This window comes from Protopterus annectens, chromosome 1.part2 (assembly GCF_019279795.1).
Source record: "Protopterus annectens isolate FY-2018-M chromosome 1.part2, PAN1.0, whole genome shotgun sequence".
Classification (NCBI taxonomy): domain Eukaryota; kingdom Metazoa; phylum Chordata; order Ceratodontiformes; family Protopteridae; genus Protopterus; species Protopterus annectens.
Window position 1 is genome coordinate 854,301,387 of NC_056727.1, and position 13,249 is coordinate 854,314,635.

General features: G+C 37.0%; 1 protein-coding gene across 5 annotated transcripts in view; it reads left to right on the forward strand.

The window, feature by feature from the left end:
- The window catches only part of CHRM3 (cholinergic receptor muscarinic 3), a 3,548,735-nt gene that overhangs the window by 1,796,159 nt on the left and 1,739,327 nt on the right, over nucleotides 1-13,249 (forward strand). For all 5 annotated transcript variants that reach the window (XM_044059170.1, XM_044059177.1, XM_044059184.1 and 2 more), the window contains one exon: nucleotides 1,438-1,634. The gene's annotated coding sequence lies outside the window, so the exon portion shown is untranslated. The remainder of the gene's footprint in view (nucleotides 1-1,437; nucleotides 1,635-13,249) is intronic.

Consider the following 13,249-nt stretch of genomic DNA (forward strand, 5'->3'; position numbering starts at 1 on the left):
CCCCCCCCAGGACTTCAGCACTGAGTTAAATCAGCAAATTAATTAAAGCTTCCATTTTTGTAATATGGCACAGTGGTGACAAGTCCTCACAAACCTGCATATGCATTTTAAACTTTTTTAATGTGGCATAATCCTGACAGGACCACACAAACCACCATATGTATCTTAAACATTTATTAAGTAGCATAATGCTGAAAGGGGCTTGTGTACTATAAATCCATCACCTAATACCTCTGATACTTTCTCAGGTACTATGCATCTCAAGGTGACATCATTCCTAGCGGTATGCTGCATTGCTTTGGATTTCTTTTCTTATTCAGCTTTGCATTATCAGTTGTTTCCCTTGCTTACAGTTCACTGTCTTTCTCTGGTATCCCTGCCCTTTCTTTTCCTTTTCATGTCGGCACTCTGTTTTTCCTACTTCAATAAAATGCAAAACTTTCTGCAGGGTGAGTAAACCCATTGGTGGACCATGAAGCACACTTTCCATAAAGCAATATAAAGACCTTGGACATCAAATAAGGTTTGGCACCTTATTTTGCTAAGTAATTTCTGAAATGATGTAGCAGTCATATTGTATCCAATTAACCATAAAAAAGCCCACCAACCCCTGACCGCCATCATTATACTTTATCTATGCCACAACTTAATGTAGTTGTACACCTTCAGTCCTTTCCAAAAGTATGTTTCTGAATGTTGACTTTGCTGTGTGGTAGCTACTTAGGATTCACTTTCTCTTCATCCCAGAATGAAACAGTCTGCTCTGGATGCCAAATACTTACTACAGGGCAGTGTGAAATGGCAATCCCTTCCTAAATGTGATAAATAGGAAGGGACCTGAATGGTGGTTGACTTTTTTTGATAGGTTTGAATCTCAAGTCCAAATTATCATAGTGCATTATGCTACAGACACCATAAAATTTAGCTGCTTCTGTGTTCAACCAGAAAATGGGGTAAGCTCATATCATGCTCCATCTAAACATAATTAAGCAATCTACTCTGAAACTAAAGTACAAAGACCATTGATAATCTTCTGAAAGCTTAGTATTGGAGAAAATCATTATGTTTTCCTATATATTGGTGAACTGAGTAGAAAACAATTGGATCCTTGTTTAGAAAACAGTCTATATGAAAGTGCTTAAAAAAGTCAACTTTCTTTAAAGATGACATCTGTTTTGTTGACATACTTTAGTAGACATGACGGATTGACAGTATTATATATAAAGGTGTAAAATGTATTAATATACAGTAAAGATATATTTTTCACGTGTGTGTGTGTGTGTGTGTGTGTGTGTGTGTGTGTGTGTGTGTGTGTGTGTGTGTGTGTGTTTTTATGTATGCATGTCTATGAATTCACCACTTTGAGGTATGAGGCCACCTGCAGATTGAAGAAAATGTAGCAGCCTTCTATCTTAATTTTTGGAAATGTTTTTTCAGCTGTCAAAACTGAGCCAGAGTTGAGGAGGTAGTTGGAAGGCACAGCAACAGTATGTTAGACAACGTGCTCGAGTGGCTAATATTTGGCTGTTAGCAACTGTATACTACACAGAAATTACTGAAACAATGGATTACATGAAGAGCCAGCCACATTTTCCTGCTACCTAATACCAGCAGAATTTATTGGTAACCACGTGGTAAGTTTCAATTCTTTTTATATTTCTAATGGAAATCCCACAAGATGTGAAAAGTAGAACTCATAATTATTTATCATATTTTACAGTGTATACCTTTTTCAAAAGCAGGTAAAATAAATATGAAACTTTGTTAAACAGTATGGTTTCTGTGCTTCTGTTTCATAATTTGTAAATGATATTTTGTCATAGTTTGTGTATTACATTGGAATTAAGCTATACTGTGCCCCAAAATGCATTCAGGGCTGCAAATTCATCAGAAATGCTGCAGAATAGATATATTATTTTATATAGGTATATATTTTTGCTTATTTAACTACATTGCCTTTACCACTTAAATTAACATGCATGTAATTTGATAGATGTTACCTGAAACTCCTATAAAATATCTGTGTTCATTTAGTCTTTTAAGTGGGCAAATAAATGTTTGACAAATTGTGAATGTTAATGCTAGGACAGTTTACAGGATCTGTTCCAAAGAAAATCACGAATTTCCATTGAAATGGTCATTGCCACAGGCATTTCTCTTCAAAAGTAACATTTTCACTTGCGTGCTTGGACAGGTGTCACAATATGCAAATTAACAGCAAAGGGAATTCAGCTTCTTGTTGTCCAGCCTACATATATTTAGAATCAACTCATTCAGTCAAACCACGTGTACATCACAGAAGTAAGGTGGTTAAATGAGTTTGTGTAGGAGTTTGTTACATACCCTATGAAAATATGGATCAACAACTTAATTTATATTTGAAACATATAAAAGTAACGTGGCTTAAAGCCTATTTGTTCCATTTTTATTTTTTTTCCATTTTAAAAACACGAGTCATGAATGCCTGTATGCTTTGCACAGGTTGTAATAGTTCTGCATTTGCTCTTAAAAGCACTTGAAATGGCAGTCTTGTTGGCTGTTTTTTATGCTAACAAGAGTCGACTTTTGCTTGTATCATCCATTAGAAAAAAATGCAGAGTTACACAGTCTCAGTGTTATGAATTCCTTATGCAGTTCACATTCTGAAGAACAGTGCAATAAATAATCTAGCAGAAAATTATGAAAAGAAATGAAATATACAGAAACAAACATTGTTCCTCAGATAAATACTGTGATACATGAGCTAGTGTAAATCTTGAAACGTTCCTTGTTGGATTGCTCTATTCATTCTATAACAGCGTATGACAGCATGCTTCATGATTTAAATTGTTTTGGCTGCCTTTTTGTGCAGTATATAGTGAAAAACAACATGTAAGGGCTCAATTAATATAAGCCCTCATACCCACAGAATAGGTATAAAATTCGGGTGCAGTTTTAAAATGTTTGAAAATTTCATTGTTCAGGCAGTTGAATGGACTGGACTGCATCAGGCAGGGTCTGAGTCTCATGCTGTGTACTATTTGTGGGTCTGTTGTCAGATAGTTTTTTCTTCATGTTTAAAAATAGTTTATCCTTTTGTATTTTCTGTGGTGACAATTCTCTAGCTAAGCTCATAAATAGGGCAATGTTTCAAAGCACACTACTAGACTCTCATAGATAAAACACCACCTGCCATTAGATCCTAACAGTAATTTTAGGTTAGAGCTTCGGCAGAATGTTGTCTTGTTTCTATACTTCATTTAGAGATGGTCTAGCTACCAATTGAACTAATGTTCCTGGGAGACAGTATCCAAAGTACTAATTTCCTTCCATTTCAGCTTTGCATTTCACCATCCACAGAGATATTTAGGTCTCAACAGTTTACAACAAAGTGCCTTACAATCTGCATCTTGAAGGAACAGTGCAAATCATTTTCTGGACAAAGATTGATCAAGCTATGGTGCTTTTTGAGGTTCAGAACTGTGAGTCAAAAATACTTAAGAGTGATAGGCTTCTTCATTTTATAATTAGCTGTACATATATGAAAAATTACATTGCATAAGGACAGTTGACTTTACATAATACAACTTAACAAAGCTTACTTTCTTTTAAAGTAGACTTTGAACAAAACTGACCGAGCTACTTTGAAAGATAATGTACTACTCTTAATTTAAGCAGGAAAATATGAAATGTAGAGTATTTTCAAAACAAAAATAAACATCTAGCAGATGAGCAATGATATACTCAGGAAATACAGCACTGAGTGGCATTCACTGTTATGTCTGCCCTGTTAACTTACTACAGGCTGAGGAAATCTCCCTTCTTTGCTTTACCTCTTGTTTGTTCCAAGCTTGCATATTTATTGTTGCTTGTCCCTCTCTAACATAGATGACAAGCAGGCGGGGTATTTTGTTTAGATGCTTTAATACATAGAAACACATCAGGATGGCTAGCAGCCTCATAAAATATAAAAAAAAAATGATTAACAGACAGACTTTGCATACATACATGCTTACAGCTCAACAGCTTACTACAAAATGGCAGTCAGGCTCACACATGCACAGTATTTATTCACTTGTGTAAGCCCTTGGATAGCTTCTTAAAGATACATACACACACATTGATCTACATCCTTCCTCTCAAAAAGATTGCCCTGATTAAAACAACATTAGAGTTAGACATGCATTATTATAAACATTAGAAACAAACACAATGTTCATGTCCAACTTGCCGTGTATCTGTTACATGGTATGGAGATGCAACCAGATCACATAACATAAAAATCTGGATGGAATTTAGCAACACGGACAGTCTTCTGTGAACAACTTGTATCAGGAACTCCTGGATTCGTCACTGGAATGAGGATATTCTCTGGATCTTCCTCTGGAATTGGAACACCTGACAACTCACTCTGAGACAGAGTCTTTCTCACAGGCTATGTGCTATTGTATAGGCTTGGGCACTGGTCTCAAATGTTTCAGATTCTGCCTAAACTCTGTGCCTTTTGATTCCACAATGTACTATCTCAGCTCTGGGCAAATATTCTTCACAGCACCAATCTGATCATAACCTTTGGACATTTGCATCGTTACCACGTCTCCTTCTCGTAATGAATTGAGCAGTTTGCTGGTCTTATCATAGTAGGACTTCTGGGTTAAACTTTTCTTCGACAGATTGGTTTTCACTGACCTGTTGTTCTTGACATAAGAAACCAACAATCGAATACTGATTGGTAATGTGGTTCTGGTTTGTCCTGACAGAAGTCTCTGGGCAGATGAACCATATCATGAGGAATGTTTCTGAGATTCAAGAGATTCAGGAAAACATCACTATTGTCTCGTTTTTATTTCGCTAGTAACTGTTTTGAATTCTGAACTGCACATTCTGCCAAACCATTAGGTCATGGATACTCGGGCCTGTTTGTGACAGGAGTAAAGTCCCATTCTTCAGCAAATCTGTTGGCATGTAAACTGCATGCCATTGTCAGAAATAACTTTGTGCAGACTACCGTGGACTGCAAAATGATGTTTCATCTTAATAATGACAATTCTGGATGCTAGGTTGGGAAGTATGTCAATCTTGAACCAATTGGAGTAAGAGTCTACTAACACTAAATAATGTTGACCATTCACCTCGAAACTGTCAGCGGCTATTGTTGACTAAGGTACTTCAGGAATCTGGTTTAGCTGAAGTGGTTCTTTCTGATGATGTGACTTTGTACTGTTACACACAGAACAAGATAAAAGTGCTCTGTCAATGTCTGGTTACATAGAAGGCCAAAATACTAGACCTCTTGCCCTTCTTTTGGTAGAGTCAGTTCCTTCATGACCATGATGCAAGATAGTAATGTATTCTTGTTGCAAGGACTTTGGAACAACTGCTTTAGAACCTTTCATAATGATACCTTTGTCAGACAAAATCTCATCTCTGTATGGAAAATAAGGTTGCACTTCTTGAGGTAAACTAGATTGCTTTGGCTGCCATCCTTGATTGATAAAGTGGTTGAGCCTTTGTAAAACTGAATCTGTGGCTGTGTGATCTCTCAGCTCATCAAGATGTGTGGAAGAAAAATTTCTCACCTCCAAGACTTCAAAATCAAGGTTCTTATTCTCATGCTGTTCTGTGGTGTTTCTATGTGCTCTGAATAATGTATCAGCAAGATAAAGAAGTTTGTCTTTCTTGCAGGCAAGAGTGAAATTACACGTTTGCACTCTTAGCATCATATGTTGCAATCTGGCTGGAGCTGAATGCATAGGCTTTCTTAAGATAGTGACTAGAGATTGGTGGTCTGTTTTGATCTGGATAGATCTACCATAAACATAATCATGGAACTTTGAACATGCAAACACAATTGCCAAAAGCTCTTTCTCTATCTGAACATACTACATTTCAGTTTGGGTAAAAATTTTCGATGCATAGGCAACATGTTGACCCTCTTGTTGAATGACTGCACCAAGACCAAATTTTGAAGCATCACATGAAAGAGTAACTGGCTTGTGAACATCATAGTATCTGAGAGTTGGTGGACTAGCAGTTCTGTTTTTTAGGACATCCAATGCTCTTTGGTGTTGCTCTAACCAAGACCAGGATTCATCTTTATGTATTAGCTCTCTGAGTGGTGCTGATAGTTGGCTTAAGTATGTTATGAACTTGCCTAGATAGTTAACCATGTCAAGAAAAACATTGTAGAGCTTGAACATTGTCTGGAGCTGGCATCTCAAGAATCGCTGTTTGCTTTGAAGGGTTTGGTCATAGGCCTGAACTAGAAAATACATGGCCAACATAAGTAACCCCTTGTAGCCTGTCTTTGCATTTCTGTGGACTGAGCTTAAGATTCACTTGACGTGCCCTTTCCAGAACTTTTCTGAGATTTCTGTCATGCTCAGATTCACCATTACCTCCTGCTATTATGTCATCTACTTCTACATTGCACTCTGAAAGACTTCACTTGTAGAATTTATTTCAAATGGCATTCTCAAAAATCTGTACCTACCAAACGGAGTAATGAAAGTAGTGAGCAATGATGATTTCTTGTCAAGCTGAATTTGTCAAAATGAACTCTTTGCATCTAAGACAGAAAAAAAACAGTGGCATTTTGCATAAATGCTGCAACTTCTTTGACTGTTTGCTTTGAATGATGAGGTCTATTTAGTGCTTTGTTCAAATCTTGTGGATCAATACATATTCTGATGTCATCTGAGCTTTTCTTATGAGCTATTACCATGGAAGATACCCATTCAGTTGGTTCTGAAACTGGACAAATCACACCTTGTCAAACCATTTTATCCAACTCAGCTTTGACTCTGTCCTGCATGGCTATTGGAACTTCTCCAGCTGGCCTGATAACTGGACTGACATCTGGGTCTAACTTCATGGAGTACACAACTGGAAGCTTCCCTAGTTTGTCTTCACAGAGATCAGCATAGGTTGAAAAAATGCACTGGGTGAAATTAGAGTAGTGGTCTTTCAAGCTAACATTATGGACTTATTAAGTGAAAGCAGTCCCATTTTCAAACTGTCTCTGACCCCTAATAATGGCTGGACATGCCTCTTGACCACATAAAATAACAAGTCTTAGCTTCTCCCAGCAGAGTAACATGAAAGCACTGCTGAGCCTTCAGTATGAATTTCTTCACCTCCACAAGCAACAAGCTTTGCACACCTTGCCAAATCAAGCCTTTCACCCTGACACACACTAACAAATATTTCTGCTGACATAACAATGCACTTGGAACCTGTGTCAACTTTGAGCTCTGTGGGTTTGCCATTTATCTGAAAAGTACAAAATACTTCATTCTTTGCCCTTAAATCTACTGCATTGACTGTTTCACAAAGCACTGACACACCATCAACATAAAGAGTAGGGTTGCAGCTCTCTAGTTCCCTTTTAATAAAAGAATGTGGGCCTTTTGATGTACAAAACCTTTTGAAATTATTCCATGTATTGCATTAGTGGCATTGTTGACCAAAAGCTAAACATTTTTCCCTTTTATATTCGTGATTTCCACCACAATTACAACAGTTGACAATGCAACTGGGTTGGGCCCATGCTTTGAGTTTGCTGACTCACTCTTATGCTTCACTGAGACTGTGCAAACTCTGGAACTTGCTAGAAAACATTGGGGTTTACTAGTGGGTGCTGCAGGGACTATAGTTGCTGCCATGTGCTTGGGCCTGTTTCTTTTAACCACGTGCTACATACTATCAAAATGAGTTTTGTCACTGTGCCTTCTAGAGCTATTCTCATTTGTAAGCATATGTGTGCACCTTTCTGTGAGTTCATATATATGACATATCCCAATGGCCGTATTCAAAGTTAAATCACTGTCATGAAGCAAAATCTTTCTCACAGTATCATCTTTAATACCGCACATAAGTCTGTTCTTCATCCCTTAAATCACCAAATCTGCATATTTTAGCCTTTTTTCTCAAGTCACTTATATATGCTGCAAAAGTTTCACCAGGCTTTTGATCCCTATGTAAAATAAGTGCCTTTCCATTCTAACATTTGTCTTGGGGTTACACTTTTCTTTAAATTTACATTTTAAGCACTTGGGGTCCTCCCTTGACTCAGCTTGTACAACAATATGATAGTTTTCCCTCCCTCTCTCCTGCATAGACAGCAGGTGCATACACAAATGAACACTCCCTTTCAATAGCTTCTGACACAGCTCAATTAAGCAGAATAAATGCCTTTGTATGGTTATCATTATCAGAAAATGCAGCCTGTATGATAATATCATATTGTTGCTCAAACACTCTCCAGTTCTCTGCCGTATTATTGTCAAACAGAAGTGCACTGGGTTTTTAAAATCTGTCTGTCATGCCCACAAAGTATGTACAAACACACTGAAAAATATGGCCCTTGTATTTATGTATGAACAAACTGTTCTGTGAATCAAAAAACGAAGCACCTTGGACTCACAGAATGTGGTCGTCTCATGCTTTGTGTTTTGTTGGACTGTGACTATTAAAGCTGTGTTTGCCACATTCTGTGAGTCCAAGGTGTTTCATTTTTTGATTACTAGTTTTACTGACACCATACGTTTCTTTTGTGAAACTGTTCTCTGAACTTGTGATAACATTCAAATGCACAACAAACTCTTTGAAATACTGTACTTTGGGAAATACGCTCTGTAATGACTGCATTTTGTGAAACAATTTTACTGTAGTACTGCGCAAACATATGAACACTTTATACACTTTTGATAACTTGGATATCTTTAATTAATACAAAAAATATGTGCTTAGTGGAAATGCGGTCATTTCTTCATATTTTATTCATTTTTTGCAATTCAGATTTTATTTCAAACATCTTCAGTAAATTGAATATTTTTATAAGTATCGGACATAGTCTATGTGAATATCGTTTAGAGTGTTCTGTATGCCTCGTTTCATATTTTGCACACAAAAAATAGTTTTGAGCAAGTTTTAATATCTGAAAGTCGTTTCTGACCTGTTTTTAAATTATGCATGCAGTAGGGATGATTCACTGCTATATATTCCTCCAATGCCAACTGGGTGCCTCCCAGACTTGGGAACTCTTTCTGGCAATGAATTGTTTTTTGCCATTCTTCTTCTAGCCTCATGTCCCTTTAGACATGGCACTTCTGACACCATGTTGCTCATCCCTCTCTACATAGATGACAAGCAGGCAGGATGTTTCATTTAGATGCTTTAATACACAGAAATACATCAGGATGGATAGCAGCATTTATAAAATATAAACAAATTGGTTTACAAGACATACAGTATGTTATATACATACATGCTTACATCTCAACAGCTTACTACAAAATGGCAGACTTGCACATACTCAGTATTTAGATTCTTGTGCAAGCCCTTGGATAGCTTCTTAAAGGTATATACACACACATTGATCTACACTTATAATATTCCAGACTCGGTCCTTTTAAATTTGTGTCTGGTTAAAATGTTCCATTTGTCTTAAAATGAGATTATGCATGGTTATTTCTACATTGGGGTTGTCAGTGAATCCAGCAGAATTACCTTTGAAACTGTTGTAGAAAAAAAAAATCCACTGCCTATCAGTCTGTGGACCGGTGATCTGGCAACCCTTAAAGGGAGAAGCAGAAAAAAATTATACTGCTGTGCTTTCTACTGAAAGGTGGCTGTAGACAGCCTTTACCCAGTCCTAAAACATTGGTTAGTACTGTGGTTCTTCTTAGTACTAAAATCTCCACATTTTATTATTCTTCTAGATCTTATTTATAATCCTACATTTCACAAATGCATAACAGGAATCTGTGAATCATGCCACTATGCCTGTATTTAAATGAGGCAAGTGCAAACAAGGGGCTCTGGCTGCAGAACTTCTCAGTCCCTTGCCGAAATGCCCTTTACAGTCTCACAGATCTTTATAGGTGTAAAGTGAGTTGAAACAAGCTTAGTTATGTGTGGAAAAGTCCTTGAGTGCATACATTCATGAATGCTGTCTCTTCACCTTGTGAGAATGAATGTGACGTTGTACAGATATGTCAAGAACTTTCCACGAGATTTTCTACTGGCTATAGCTTAGTCCCATGTCCCACAGCTTAGCATAACTTTTTAAAGGCATGTATTCACTCTGAGGATGTTCTTAGATGGGTGCCCTGTTATGTTTTTTTTTTTAAGGTTAGAAAGGGAAAGACAGTACAGTTAAAAAAGGGGAGCAAGCAGGCAAAGAAAGCTCAACAAGAACACATTATAAGGTTGTGCTAGTGGGGGTGGAAAAGGCTGAGTAAAGTTCTTTGATAGGGTTAGATCCCCTTTTTTGGGGAGACAAGAAAATGTCTCATAAGTGTTAAATAGCAAATGCCTTTATTTCAAAGGCACAAAAATGAGAACAGTAACATTCCTATTCAAGAACATTAATCTGTCACTGACTTAATGTAATTATCTTGCAATAAATAATGTCATGAGCTGGTACTAACAAGTTCTTGTTAAGGCTCATGTCTGTTTATATTCCATCGTTATTTATCCTCATAATGCTGCATTTACTTATGACCAGATAACTTAATCCCTGTAATACAATGTTGTAAACCTTCTGTCTTTAAGTACTGCAAAAGTAAATAGTGACAAGAATTTGTATGTTAGCGCTGTAACTATACCCGTCTTCGTAGCACTACTCTTACTTTAACATGACTGAATAATTATACTGATATCAGCAATTATATTCCATTTGCCATCTACATTTAAGTAGTGCAGCAGTAAAAAGTGACAAGTGCTGCATCAGGGTAAGATCTGTTTACACTTTGTAATAGTGCACTTCCTTTCACATGACTGATGCACCATAATAAAATTCCATAAACCTCTCTGAATATGTATTCACTGGCCACTTATTAAATCTGTAAGTATGACAGCCTGAGTGGTAGAAATCACAAGTAATTCAGTTTCATTTTATTTTTCTGTAATGTTTATTTTATTTATTTACAATTTGATAACCAGATAAATGAGCTGATCTATTGACTCTTTTCAGTCAGGGTCTCAGGAAAAAAATGTATACTAATAGTTACAGTAGAATAATTTCCACAGTATGACTTAAACCAGAGTAAGAAGCATTAACATAGTTAAAACATTGCAGAAAACAGGGGTGGTGGCACAACATGTAGCACATGCACTTTTGGTAAAGAAGGCTGCAGGTTCAATTCTCACACCAGGTAAATGGATTGTTGAAAATGCAGTATAGCATAAGGAGGTGCTCTACTCCTGACTGTGTCATCCTTCAGATATAATGTTAGACTGTGGTCCCAAAAAGTTATTTACATATATGCAGCATTATTTACATGCATTTTAGTGTTCCTCTGCAGAGAATGCTCCTGTAAGCAGAGTAAATAAGTTGCTGATCTCCTTTTCTGTATATTCATTTAAGCATGACCGTGATGCTGTAGTTGTTAAAAACAAATTAACTAATCTGGTAGCCTTAAACTATATTTAATCAACCGTTCATCTGTTATACAGTTTGTAAAACACAGCTGTTTTACTGTTTTTGTTTGTTTTTTTATTTACTGTTTCATAGAACAGCTGTTAACAACAGCTGAACTACTTTGGAAGCCTGAATGATAATATATGCAAGCACTTATTAAGTGAGCTGTAGGCATAGCATGGCTTTTTCTTTACTGTTTCTGTTTCAGAGAGTGCTAGTCTCTAGTTATTTGTAACAAAGCAGCTATTGCATCAGTCAGTTATAGTCCTAATTTCTCGTATCAGTTTATTTCATTACTTTTGGAGTTATTTACTTTTTATGGTTAGTGCACTCTGACTGTGTAGCATAACACTGATGTTATGCATATGCAATTACAAAGATGTGTAAGCTTAAACTAGACATGTAGAGATACTTGTGTATTACTTGACATACTACGTAATACTGCTGTTACCGATATGGTAATAAGCATTGTCTCAATGTTCTAGGCTGCCTAACCTACTATTAATCTTCTTCATGGACAAAGACCTCTGAATGCACATTACAGCAGTATCTTCATCTCCCTGCTTCTAGGTGCTTCTGGGATCTGACATTGCTTGGACGCAGGAATATTTTATTTCCTTCATTTGTCACATAACTTTTCTAGAAACAGTTAGTCTTCCACTGTCCTCTACTTTCCAAAGGCAACACATTTAGGAATGCAGCACTCCTGTATGCTGCACTACAGTTTCAGCAATCAGTTCTGCACATCTGCTAATAACAATATCTTCTCCCTTGCAGTCCAACCCATCAACACTGCCCTACCTGACTACATCAGCAAATTTTTTAACTCAAAGAAAATGCACTTCCCATGTCCCAGACATATCAGAATATAGCTCGCACCGAAGTCCATGGCCAGTTCTTGAATCAAACATCAAAGTGCATTTCAAACCAACAATGCATGTAGATCTAATTGATCTTTATCTAGCAAATTAAGGTTATACAGGAATATGTTATTTTGATTAAATGTAAGCCACCAAATCACAAAATTGTTTTCGAACAAATTAATAATACTAAAGTGACCTTCGCTGAAGTCTGACCAGCCTTTTACTGAAGAATGCAGCAAACTATGGGACAAGGCCCATAGTTTCAGTCCAGTGTCTCTCACTTTTCTTAGACAAATAATAATGGGCCCTTGCCAAATTCCCCTATATCTGTTTTTATTCTCCCTAACTGCTGTCTTTAAAAGACAGTAATACATCCCTCCTTTTTTTCCTGTGGCACACCAGCATAAGGCATAATCATTAAAACTCTAACCACTGCTGCCTTTTCTCATCCTTCACTGTAGGTTCTCCCTGTTACCCATCTTTTCTGTTGTAGTGCAATCTAAAAATCTTACAATAGCTAATTCCAGATTGCAGCTGAACTGCATCAACCACACTTGTTGGCTGCAGCTTGTCTGAAGAGACGTACAGCTGACATCACACTTTATATTCTTCCTTATGCTATCTGTAGAATTTTTTTCTCCCAATTGCTGGCCCTTACTTCACCTCAACACAGGTGTACAATTAGTTTTTCACAGTCAGCTCTCATAAATCCATCTGAACAGAATGTTTTCCACTCCATTCGCACTGTCCTCTGGCTCACACCACTCTTTTACTCTACCTTCATTTCCCACGCACCCCCACATCAACTGCATTTATACTATCCCGACCTCACCCACCTCCAAAACAGAATCAACCATCTCACAGCTACTTGCACTAGTTTTTGTTCTCTTTCTTACACATTAGCCACACCTTCTCTTTAAACATAAAATCTGCCATCCCTCTAGCTAATCCACTAGAATAATTCTACTTCTAAACATCTAGC